The sequence below is a fragment of the Zea mays genome, chromosome 5 (assembly GCF_902167145.1).
Source record: "Zea mays cultivar B73 chromosome 5, Zm-B73-REFERENCE-NAM-5.0, whole genome shotgun sequence".
NCBI lineage: Eukaryota > Viridiplantae > Streptophyta > Magnoliopsida > Poales > Poaceae > Zea > Zea mays.
In genome coordinates this window covers 51,610,349-51,620,869 of record NC_050100.1, presented here as the reverse complement: position 1 = coordinate 51,620,869, position 10,521 = coordinate 51,610,349, and the positions used below count along the sequence as shown (strand labels likewise).

Sequence of the window (10,521 nt, the reverse complement as noted above, 5' to 3'; positions counted from 1 at the left end):
CCACAGTTCCGGTCTCGTTTCCCCCGAGTACTTCGTGATAGTAGTCGGGGGTCGGAACCGGGTCGGGAATGGCGCCCGTCGGATGGCCCGACTGAAGGCCTGCGGACCGGGTGGCTCGGGCGAGGGACTCCGATCCTCCCCGCTGTCGTAGCGCCCCCCACGCCTGGGGTGGTAGCCTCGGCGCACCCTTTCGTCGAGGTGAGCCCGACGGTCGCGTCGATGGTGCTCGTTGCCGAGGTGGCCCGGGGCCACAGGCGCGGTGTTGCGCGTGCGCCCGGTGTAGACCGAGGCTTCCCGCATGAATCGGGAAGTCGCGGCATGAGGTTCCGAGGGATATCCTTGCCTTCGGGATGCAGTGCTCTCGGCCCGCCGGGCCGCAGCGCCTTCCAGGAGATTCTTGAGTTCTCCCTGGATTCGCCGACCCTTGGTGGTTGACGGCTCCGGCATCGCGCGGATGAGCATTGCTGCGGTTGCCAGGTTCTGACCAACCCCGCTGGATGCGGGCGGCGGTCTGATCCTGACATCGTTGGCGACGCGGTGCTGGAGACCTTGGGGCAGATGACGTATTTCTCCGGCCAGGGGTTGGCCCACCCATGCCTGTCCGACGTCCCGATGGATCGGCTCAAGCGCTCCTGTTCCCTCGTTGAGCCTGGCCTGCGCCTCGCGGACTTGCTCGAGTTGTGGGTCGTAACCCCCTGCCAGAGCGGGGACCACAGCTAGCTCCCGTGGGATGTCGGCGCGAGGCACCGGCCTAGGGAGATCACCATCCTCCGGCATGCCAAGATGGTTGCCTTCGGTGGGATCCCCTAGCTCGATGTGGAAACATTCGCGGCTTGGGCCACAGCTCTCGTCGCCAAGGCTGCGGCTTCCATCGGAACAGTCAGATAGGCAGTAGTCACATGCGGTCATGAAGTCCCGCACGGCACTGGGGTTGCCAAGTCCGGAGAAATCCCAACCGATGCCAGGATCGTCATCTTCCTCGGACCCAGAGGGCCCATAGGTCGAGACGTCCGTCAGCCGGTCCCAAGGCGACCGCATACGGAACCTCAGTGGGGTTGCACTCGCCTCAATGAGAGCGCCCGCCAAAACGAGGTCGTTTGGCGGGTTGAGGCCGAGTCGAAATGACGCAAGATGGGAGTTAGTCGTTACCTTTTGGTCGACGAGGAGCGACGTAGTCACATCGGGGACTGGTTGCGCCGTCATCTCTGGTTCGAGGGCGACGTCCTACAGGCTTTCCGCGAGCGCGCCGGCGTCGTCTTCTTGCTCGGGGTCAGCGCGCCGCGGGGGGACGGCGCTTGCCTCCGTCTTGAACGCGAGGTCGACGTCCGGCGTGCCTTCCGTCGGGGCGTCGGGGGCGTCGATTCGCTCGACGGCCGACGAAGCGCGGCCTCCCGTCTGGCCTTGACGGCCCCGCCTCCTCCTCCGTTGGCGGGGGAGGGAACGGAGCGAGCCCGAATGTTGCTCTTCCACCACGCGGGGAAGACGTCGTCGATTCCACCGCCGGCGGGCGGGTTGTCGGCCGCCATTGTCGTAGTCGCGTGGCGGTGGAAGAAGTATCATGTCGTAGCTGCCGTCGAAGGACATGAACTCAAGAGTCCCGAAACGAAGCACCGTCCCGGGCCGGAGAGGTTGCTGGAGACTGCCCATCTGGAGCTTGACGGGGAGCTGTTCGTCAGCACGCAGCAGGCCCCTACCTGGCGCGCCAACTGTCGGCGTTTCGAGACAGGGGGGTCCCTAAGCCGACGAGTGAGTGTGCTGCGTGCCCCAGCCCAGATGGGTCGAGCGTGTGGGCGAGCGCGAAGGGGGGAGAGGCGAGGTGGCCGGAGTCGAGCGTGAGAGAGGTGTAAGTCCCGCGGCCTTCATGTTCGTCCCGCGCCCAGGTCAGGTGCGCTTGCAGTAGGGGGGTTACAAGCGTCCACGCGGGTGAGGGAAGCGAGCGGCCCCAAGAGAGCGCCTGTCCCGTCCTCGGTCCCGCGTGGCCAACCTTCTCTGAGAAGGCCCTGGTCCTTCCTTTTATAGTCGTAAGGAGAGGATCCAGGTGTACAATGGGGGGTGTAGCAGAGTGCTACGTGTCTAGCGGAGGGAGAGCTAGCGCCCTGGGTACATGCCTATGTGGCAGCCGGAGAGATCTGGGCACCCTGCTGGCGTGATGTCGTGGCTGTCGGAGGTGCGGCGGAGCCTGATGGAGGGACAGCTGTTGGAGCGGTCGAGTCCCTGCTGACGTTGTCCTGCTTCCGTAAGAGAGCCGGGGGCCGCCGTCGTCATAGAGCTTGTGGAGCGCCATCATTGCCCCTCTGGCGGAGCTGGCCGGATGAGACACCGGTCTTGTTCTCCGTGACCCGAGTCGATTCGGGGTAGGATGATGATGGCGCCTCCTGTTGACGTGGCGGTCTGTGCCCTAGGCAGGGCGACGTGGGGGTTCCTCCGAAGCCGAGGTTGAGTCTGCCTTTTGTTGCCGCGGCCGAGCCCGAGCCAAGGGGTCGGGCGAGGCGGAAGTCGTTCGGCTGAGGCCAGGGCGGAGTCCGAGCCCTGGGGTCGGGCGAGGCGGAGTTTCGTCGTCTTCCGGGTCTTAGCCCGAGTCCGAGCCCTGGGGTCGGGCGGAGCGGAGTTCGCCGTCTTCCGGGTCTTAGCCCGAGTCCGAGCCCTGGGGTCGGGCGGAGCGGAGTTCGCCGTCTTCCGGGTCTTAGCCCGAGTCCGAGCCCTGGGGTCGGGCGGAGCGGAGTTCGCCGTCTTCCGGGTCTTAGCCCGAGTCCGAGCCCTGGGGTCGGGCGGAGCGGAGTTCGCCGTCTTCCGGGTCTTAGCCCGAGTCCGAGCCCTGGGGTCGGGCTGAGCGGAGTTCGCCGTCTTCCGGGTCTTAGCCCGAGTCCGAGCCCTGGGGTCGGGCGGAGCGGAGTTCGCCGTGGCAAGGCCTGACTGCCTGTCAGACTCACTCTGTCGAGTGGCACTGCAGTCGGAGTGGCGCAGGCGGCGCTGTCCTTCTATCAGACTGGCCAGTGGAGCGGTGGAGTGACGGCGGTCACTTCGGCCCTGCCGGGGGCGCGTGTCAGGATAGAGGTGTCAGGCCACCTTTGCGTTTAATGCCCCTGCAATTTGGTCAGTCGGTGTGGCGATTTAGTCAAGGTTGCTTCTAAGCGAAGCCAAGGCCTCGGGCGAGCCGGTGATGTGTCCGCCATAAAAAGGGGGCCTCGGGCGAGACGGAAGTCTCTCGAGGTCGGCTGCCTTTGGCCGAGGCTAGGCTCGGGCGAAGCGTGATCGAGTCACTCGTGTGGACTGATCCCTGACTTAATCGTGCCCATCAGGCCTTCGCAGCTTTATGCTGATGGGGGTTACCAGCTGAGAATTAGGCGTCTTGAGGGTACCCCTAATTATGGTCCCCGACAATACAATTGTTGGCTGCGCTTGTGTCGCTGTTGGAGGTGCCTAGGAGTCCCTTTTATAGACCCAAGGGGCCTAGGAGCCGTTGGAATTCATTTTGGAAGGCAATATTTGCTTTCTGTCGGGTGTTGCACTGGACAGTCCGGTGCACGACCGGACAGGTCCTGTAGCATGTCCGGTGCGTGATCTCTTTCCAAAACGGGCTTAGCTGACCGTTGGAGCAACGGTCGTCTTGGCTCACCGGACACTGTCCAGTGTGCCAACTATCCGTTGGCCCAGGCCACGCGTCACCCGCTGATCGCGCTTCCGACCATTGGCGCAGTCGACAATTGGCTCACCGGACAGTCCGGTGCACCACCGGACAGTCCGGTGAATTATAGTCGTACACCGCCAAACTTCTCCCGAGAGCGGCCTGTTCACCGGAGTTCAGCCTGGCACACCGAACACTGTCCGGTGAGCCAGACTGAGCAGAGTTTTGGCTGTACCGAGCCAAGAATTTTTGCAATTCTTTTCTTGCTGTTTCTATCACTTAGACAGAATATGTTAGTACTCAAAAACAATTCACTAAGTCTGGAAACACACCTTGTTCTTGTTTTGCACTCCTTTAGCATTTGGCGTGATTGAGATTGATGTTGGACTCATAAACCATCAAGTCAACTTGACTTGATCTAGATTGACATTTCTGAGCTCCAATATCCTGCAAAGGTCACATAGAAATATCTCCAAACATAGGAACAACCCAAACTAAAGATTAAGGTGAACTTAGCTCTTTTGGGATGCTTCCAGTTCTGATTTTGACATTGGTTCTCCTTCCAGTGACCTTGTTCACTTTTTGAGTTTGGTCTTGAGCCTTATGACTTACATCACACAATTGTAGATGTTACCTCATTGGTTGTAAGTCATGTCCTTATGTAGTGTTCCTTGATGCACCATAACTTTTCTTAACTCGATCAACCTTGATTCCGCAAGTCTTCTTCTTCACCCCTGGCCTTGGGTTCCTGGTCTCCTTGACTTTCTCCCATGCACTTGGTACCTCGAAGCTCTTCTTGCTTCCATCCTTGGATTGATCGGTTGTCTCTGAGTTATGCACATCGAGTCACACTTAAGCAATGTCCATACTCCTTGTGATGTCCATTATCTATAAATAATTCAGTCCTTGGACCATCACACTTGTTCACTTGTGTTGAACCATATTAGCTTTACATAAAGCACCTGTTCAACACTTAGCACACTTGTTAGTCCTTTAATTGGGTTGTCATCCAAAACACCAAAACCCACAAGAGAGCTTTCAACTCCGCAATCCCCGCCCGCCATGTGAGGAACCCGAGTCCCCGACCAGCAATTTGGAGTGCGGGAACCGCCAATCACCGCGCATGCAGGATGAATCTCAGATTCGCGGCAGCGATGACTGCGGGGGGGGGGGGCAAAGGACGGAGAGCGCCATGGAACCTCGACGTGTAGGGGACGCGGGCGGAGAATCCCGCTCCGCAGCGGCCCAATCGGCCCCGCCCCCGCGCGTGGAGACCCACGGGACGAACCAGCGGTCGCACGGAGAAGTATGAGCATTGCTACAGCTCGGAGACCCATTGGGATGGTTGCCGCTGCGGAGACCCATTGGGATGGTTGCCGCTGCTAGGTGGATTGCAAAGCTCTTAGGGCCTTGTCTGGCACAAGCATTGCAGATGTACCCAGACTTCAAAATAAAGGTTTGAGTTATTTCATAGCCATTTTCTTTCTCTTTGATGCTAGAGTATGAGCATTGCTATAGCATAACCTTTTTATGACTTATGATGCATCATAACTATGTTTACATGTTTCTTTCAAAGTGTTGCAATTGATGGGTGTTCATGGCAATTGGCAAATCTATTTAGGTTGTTGGACATTCACTGGGAGGTGGTACAGCTGCTCTGTTGACATACGTTCTGAGGGAACAGAACGAGTTTTCCTCTACTACTTGTCTGGCATTTGCTCTAGGTTTCTATGCTATGCTTTTTTTCTCTTTTAGAACCTTAATTTCTCAATCGAACCATGAAAACGATGTGTGCATGGCATTTTCTCTCTCTTTTCATTACCATATATACTTGCTTGTCTTATGTTTTTATACTCACAGGGGCAGGTTGGTATAGTAGATAGTACAGACTGCTTGTGAACTTGTGATTGGTTCTGGAACTCTATTCATAAAATCCAAATGTTAGTACACAGTAGTTAAGTCCTTAGCTGATATTATGATTGGAACTGTTATAAGTTTTGCAACCTAAGTTCAATGTTTCTATCATACTAGAATCTTTGATAAGCTTAAATTCCATTTAACTATGTAGAAATATTAAGGAGTATATATTTTTCTTAGAAAATGTTTTGTTCTGCAGCTGCATGTATGACATGGAAACTGGCAGAGTCAGGAGTGCATTTTATCACTACAGTCATCAACGGAGCTGATCTGGTTCCAACATTTTCTGCCGCGTCAGTAGACGATCTTCGTTCAGAGGTTTCTTACTGATATTCCTGACTTTGTTAATCCCATATTATAAAGTGTGCTTGTTAGAAATTTGTTAGTGCACACGCATTGACTGTACTTCTTTTGTAAGAACATGAGATGATGACAATATCCCTTCGTAATAGGTTACAGCGTCGGCTTGGCTAAATGATCTCCGCCACCAAATTGAACAAACCAGAATCCTAAGCACTTTTTATCGTTCTGCATCAGCCTTGGGATCCTGGCTTCCATCTATGGCAAATGCTAAAGCAAGAGTAGCTGGTGCTGGCGCCATCTTAAGACCTGTATCTACTGGGACGCAGGTTACCTTCAAAGCTTCATTTGTTACACCATCTTCAGGAAGCTTAGATGTCTTTGAGTTTTAAACACTTGCTGCATTGTCCATGGCTTCCAGTGATAATATTCTTATGGCCAGGTTGTAATGAGGAGAGCTCGCAGTGTAGCACAGGCAGCATGGACAAGACCAGCACTGCAACTGTCCCCATGGACTTGTATTGGGCCAAGACGGCGAAACAATATATCTACCTCAACAATCACATCAGAGGAAATAATAACATCTACAGGCGGTGGATCTGAATCCACTTCATTGTTGACTGAAACCACTGCAGAAACCACAAAGACAGTTACATCAGAAGCTGTATCAGAAGTGGTTTAGAGTTCTGTTTCTGTGGTAGTCGATGTTGTTGACTTGGTAGATGACAAGGGAGATAGCGATGATGACATCGTCGATCACCATGGGGACGAGGACAGGATGACTGATGTGGAGCTGTGGCAGCAACTTGAAAGTGAGTTGTACCGGAAGAGGGAGGGAGAAGAGGATGACATAGCCGAAGAGATGGCTGAAAGTACAATTGCTGAGGAGGTGGGTGGCATGGCTGAAGATGTGCTCAGCGAGACAAAGGAAGTGCATAGGTTCTACCCTCCTAGAAAAATCATGCACATATTATTCTCCAGCAGGGAAGAAGCAGTTCGTGGAGAGGAGCCTGAGGATGATGTTACGGATGGGGAGGCACAAAGCAGCCTAGGGATCTTCTTGACGCCAAGATCTCTGTACGGCAAGCTGAGGCTTTCGAAAATGATGATCAATGACCATTACATGCCTATATATAGAAGAAACATTGAGCAGCTGATCGCGGAGCTTGAGAAGGATTCCTTGGATCATAGTTCGATACAGATAGCCCGGTGTAGTTGACCGTTGTAAGAGCTGATCAAATAGGGTGCTATAGGTCCGACATGTGTATACTTGCTTAAGTTTACCGCTTCCCTTCTGGCTGTGGAAGGGAGGGGGTGCTGAAAGTCGCCTAGAGGGGGGTGAATAGGGCGAAACTGAAATTCTCAAAAATAATCACAACTACAAGTCGGGTTAGCGTTAGAAATATAATCGAGTCCGCGAGAGAGGGTGCAAAACAAATCGCAAGCGAATAAGGAGTGAGACACGTGGATTTGTTTTACCGAGGTTCGGTTCTCGCAAACCTACTCCCTGTTGAGGTGGTCACAAAGACCGGGTCTCTTTCAATCCTTTCCCTCTCTCAAACGATCCCTCGGACCGAGTGAGCTTTTCTTCTCAATCACTTGGAACACAAAGTTCCCACAAGGACCACCACAAGATTGGTGTCTCTTGCCTCAATTACAAGTGAGTTTGATCGCAATGAAGAATCAAAGAAAGGAAGAAAGCAATCCAAGCGCAAGAGCTCGAAAGAACACAAGCAAATCTCTCTCACTAATCACTAGGGCGTTGTGTGGAGTTTGGAGAGGATTTGATCACTTGGGTGTGTCTAGAATTGAATGCTAGAGATCTTGTAAGTAGTTGAAGTGGGAAAACTTGGATGTCTTGAATGTGGGGTGGTTGGGGGTATTTATAGCCCCAACCACCAAACTAGCGGTTTCGTGGTGGCTGACTGTCGTATGGTGCACCGGACAGTCCGGTGCACACCGGACATGTCCGGTGCGCCAGCCACGTCGCCAGGCCGTTGGGATTCGACTGTTGGAGCTTCTGACTTCTGGGCCCGCCTGGCTGTCTGGTGTACACCGGACAAGCACTGTAGATTGTCCGGTGCATCGTCTCGCGCGTGCCTGACTTCTGCGCGTTTCTGGCGCGCATTAAATGTGCCTGCAGGTGACCGTTGGCGCGAAGTAGCCGTTTCTCCGCTGGCTCACCGGACAGTCCGGTGAATTATAGCGGAGCAAATTCCCGAGGCTGGCGAGTTCCAGAGCCACTCTTCCTTGGAGCACCGGACACTGTCCGGTGTACACCGGACAGTCCGGTGAATTATAGCGGAGCGCCTCTGGATTTTCCCTAAGGTGATGAGTTTGACTTGGAGTCCTCTGGTGCACCGGACACTGTCCGGTGGCACACCGGACAGTCCGGTGCGCCAGGCCAGAGGTGCCTTCGGTTATCCCTTGCTCCCTTGTTTGAACCCAATTCTTGGTCTTTTTATTGGCTAAGTGTGAACCTTTGGCACCTGTATAACTTATACACTAGAGCAAACTAGTTAGTCCAATTATTTGTGTTGGGCAATTCAACCACCAAAATCATTTAGGAACTAGGTGTAAGCCTAATTCCCTTTCAATCTCCCCCTTTTTGGTGATTGATGCCAACACAAACCAAAGCAAATGTGGAAGTGCACAATTGAACTAGTTTGCATAATGTAAGTGCAAAGGTTGCTTGGAATTGAGCCAATATAAATACTTATAATATATGCATGGATTGATTCTTCATTTTTAATATTTTGGACCACGCTTGCACCACATGTTTTGTTTTTTTAAAATCCTTTTCAAAGTTCTTTTGCAAATAGTCAAAGGTAAATGAATAAGATTTCGAGAAGCATTTTCAAGATTTGAAATTCTCCCCCTGTTTCAAATGCTTTTCCTTTGACTTAAACAAAACTCCCCCTAAATGAAATCCTCCCCTTAGTGTTCAAGGGGGTGTTGATATATCAATTTTGAAATACTACTTTTCACCCCCTTTTGAACACAATAAGATACCAATTTGAAATTTATTAATTGAGAATCGTACCAAGTAAAAAAAATTCTTTTTAAAATTAGGTGGTGGTGCGGTCCTTTTGCTTTGGGCTATTACTTTCTCCCCCTTTGGCATGAATCGCCAAAAACGGAGTCATTAGAGCCCTTAGAATTACTCTCTCCCCCTTTGGTCATAAATAAATGAGTAAGGATTATACCAAAGACGGAGTCCTTTTCTCCCCCAAAGATGGAGAGTTGTTCGGAGTGACGGCGAAGAATGAGTTACGGAGTGGAAGCCTTTGTCTTTGCCGAAAACCCCAATTTCCTTTTAATACACCTATGACTTGGTTTGAAATAGACTTGAAAACACATTAGTCATAGCATATGAAAGAGACATGATCAAAGGTATATAAATGAGCTATGTGTGCAAATCAACAAAAGAAGTTCCTAGAATCAAGAATATTTAGCTCATGCCTAAGTTTGTTAAAAGTTTGTTCATCAAGAGGCTTGGTAAAGATATCGACTAATTGATCTTTAGTATTAATGTATGAAATCTCGATATCTTCCTTTTGTTGGTGATCCCTTAAAAAGTGATACCGAATGGCTATGTGTTTAGTGCGGCTATGCTCAACGGGATTATCCGCCATGCGAATTGCACTCTCATTATCACATAGAAGAGGAACTTTGGTTAATTTGTAACCATAATCCCTAAGGGTTTGCCTCATCCAAAGTAGTTGCGCGCAACAATGGCCTGCGGCAATGTACTCGGCTTCGGCGGTAGAAAGAGCTACGGAATTTTGCTTCTTTGAAGCCCAAGACACCAAGGATCTTCCCAAGAACTGGCAAGTCCCCGATGTGCTCTTTCTATTAATTTTACACCCTGCCCAATCAGCATCCGAATAACCAACCAAATCAAATGTGGATCCCCTAGGATACCAAAGCCCAAACTTAGGAGTATAAACTAAATATCTCAAGATTCGTTTTACGGCCGTAAGGTGAGCTTCCTTAGGGTCGGCTTGGAATCTTGCACACATGCATACGAAAAGCATAATATCCGGTCGAGATGCACATAAATATAGCAAAGAGCCTATCATCGATCGGTATACCTTTTGATTGACGGATTTACCTCCCTCGTCGAGGTCGAGATGCCCATTGGTTCCCATGGGTGTCTTGATGGGTTTGGCATCCTTCATCCCAAACTTGCTTAGAATATCTTGAGTATACTTCGTTTGGCTTAGGAATGTGCCCTCTTGGAGTTGCTTCACTTGAAATCCTAAGAAATACTTCAACTCCCCCATCATTGACATCTCGAATTTTTGTGTCATGATCCTACTAAATTCTTCACATGTAGACTCGTTAGTAGACCCAAATATAATATCATCAACATAAATTTGGCGTACAAACAAGTCATTTTCAAGAGTTTTAGTGAAGAGTGTAGGATTGACCTTTCCGACTTTGAATCCATTTGCAATAAGAGAATCTCTAGGGCATTCATACCATGCTCTTGGGGCTTGCTTGAGCCCATAAAGCGCCTTAGAGAACTTATAGACATGGTTAGGATACTCACTGTCTTCAAAGCTGGGAGGTTGCTCAACATAGACCTCTTCCTTGATTGGTCCATTGAGGAAGGCACTTTTCACGTCCATTTGATAAAGCTTGAAGCCATGGTAAGTAGCATAGGCTAATAATAT

The 10,521-nt window shown here is 51.4% G+C and overlaps 1 pseudogene; it reads left to right on the top strand.

Moving 5' to 3' along the window:
- Positions 1 to 5,631: 5,631 nt before the first annotated feature.
- Positions 5,632 to 7,140, top strand: LOC103628195 (uncharacterized; annotated as a pseudogene).
- Positions 7,141 to 10,521: the final 3,381 nt, after the last annotated feature.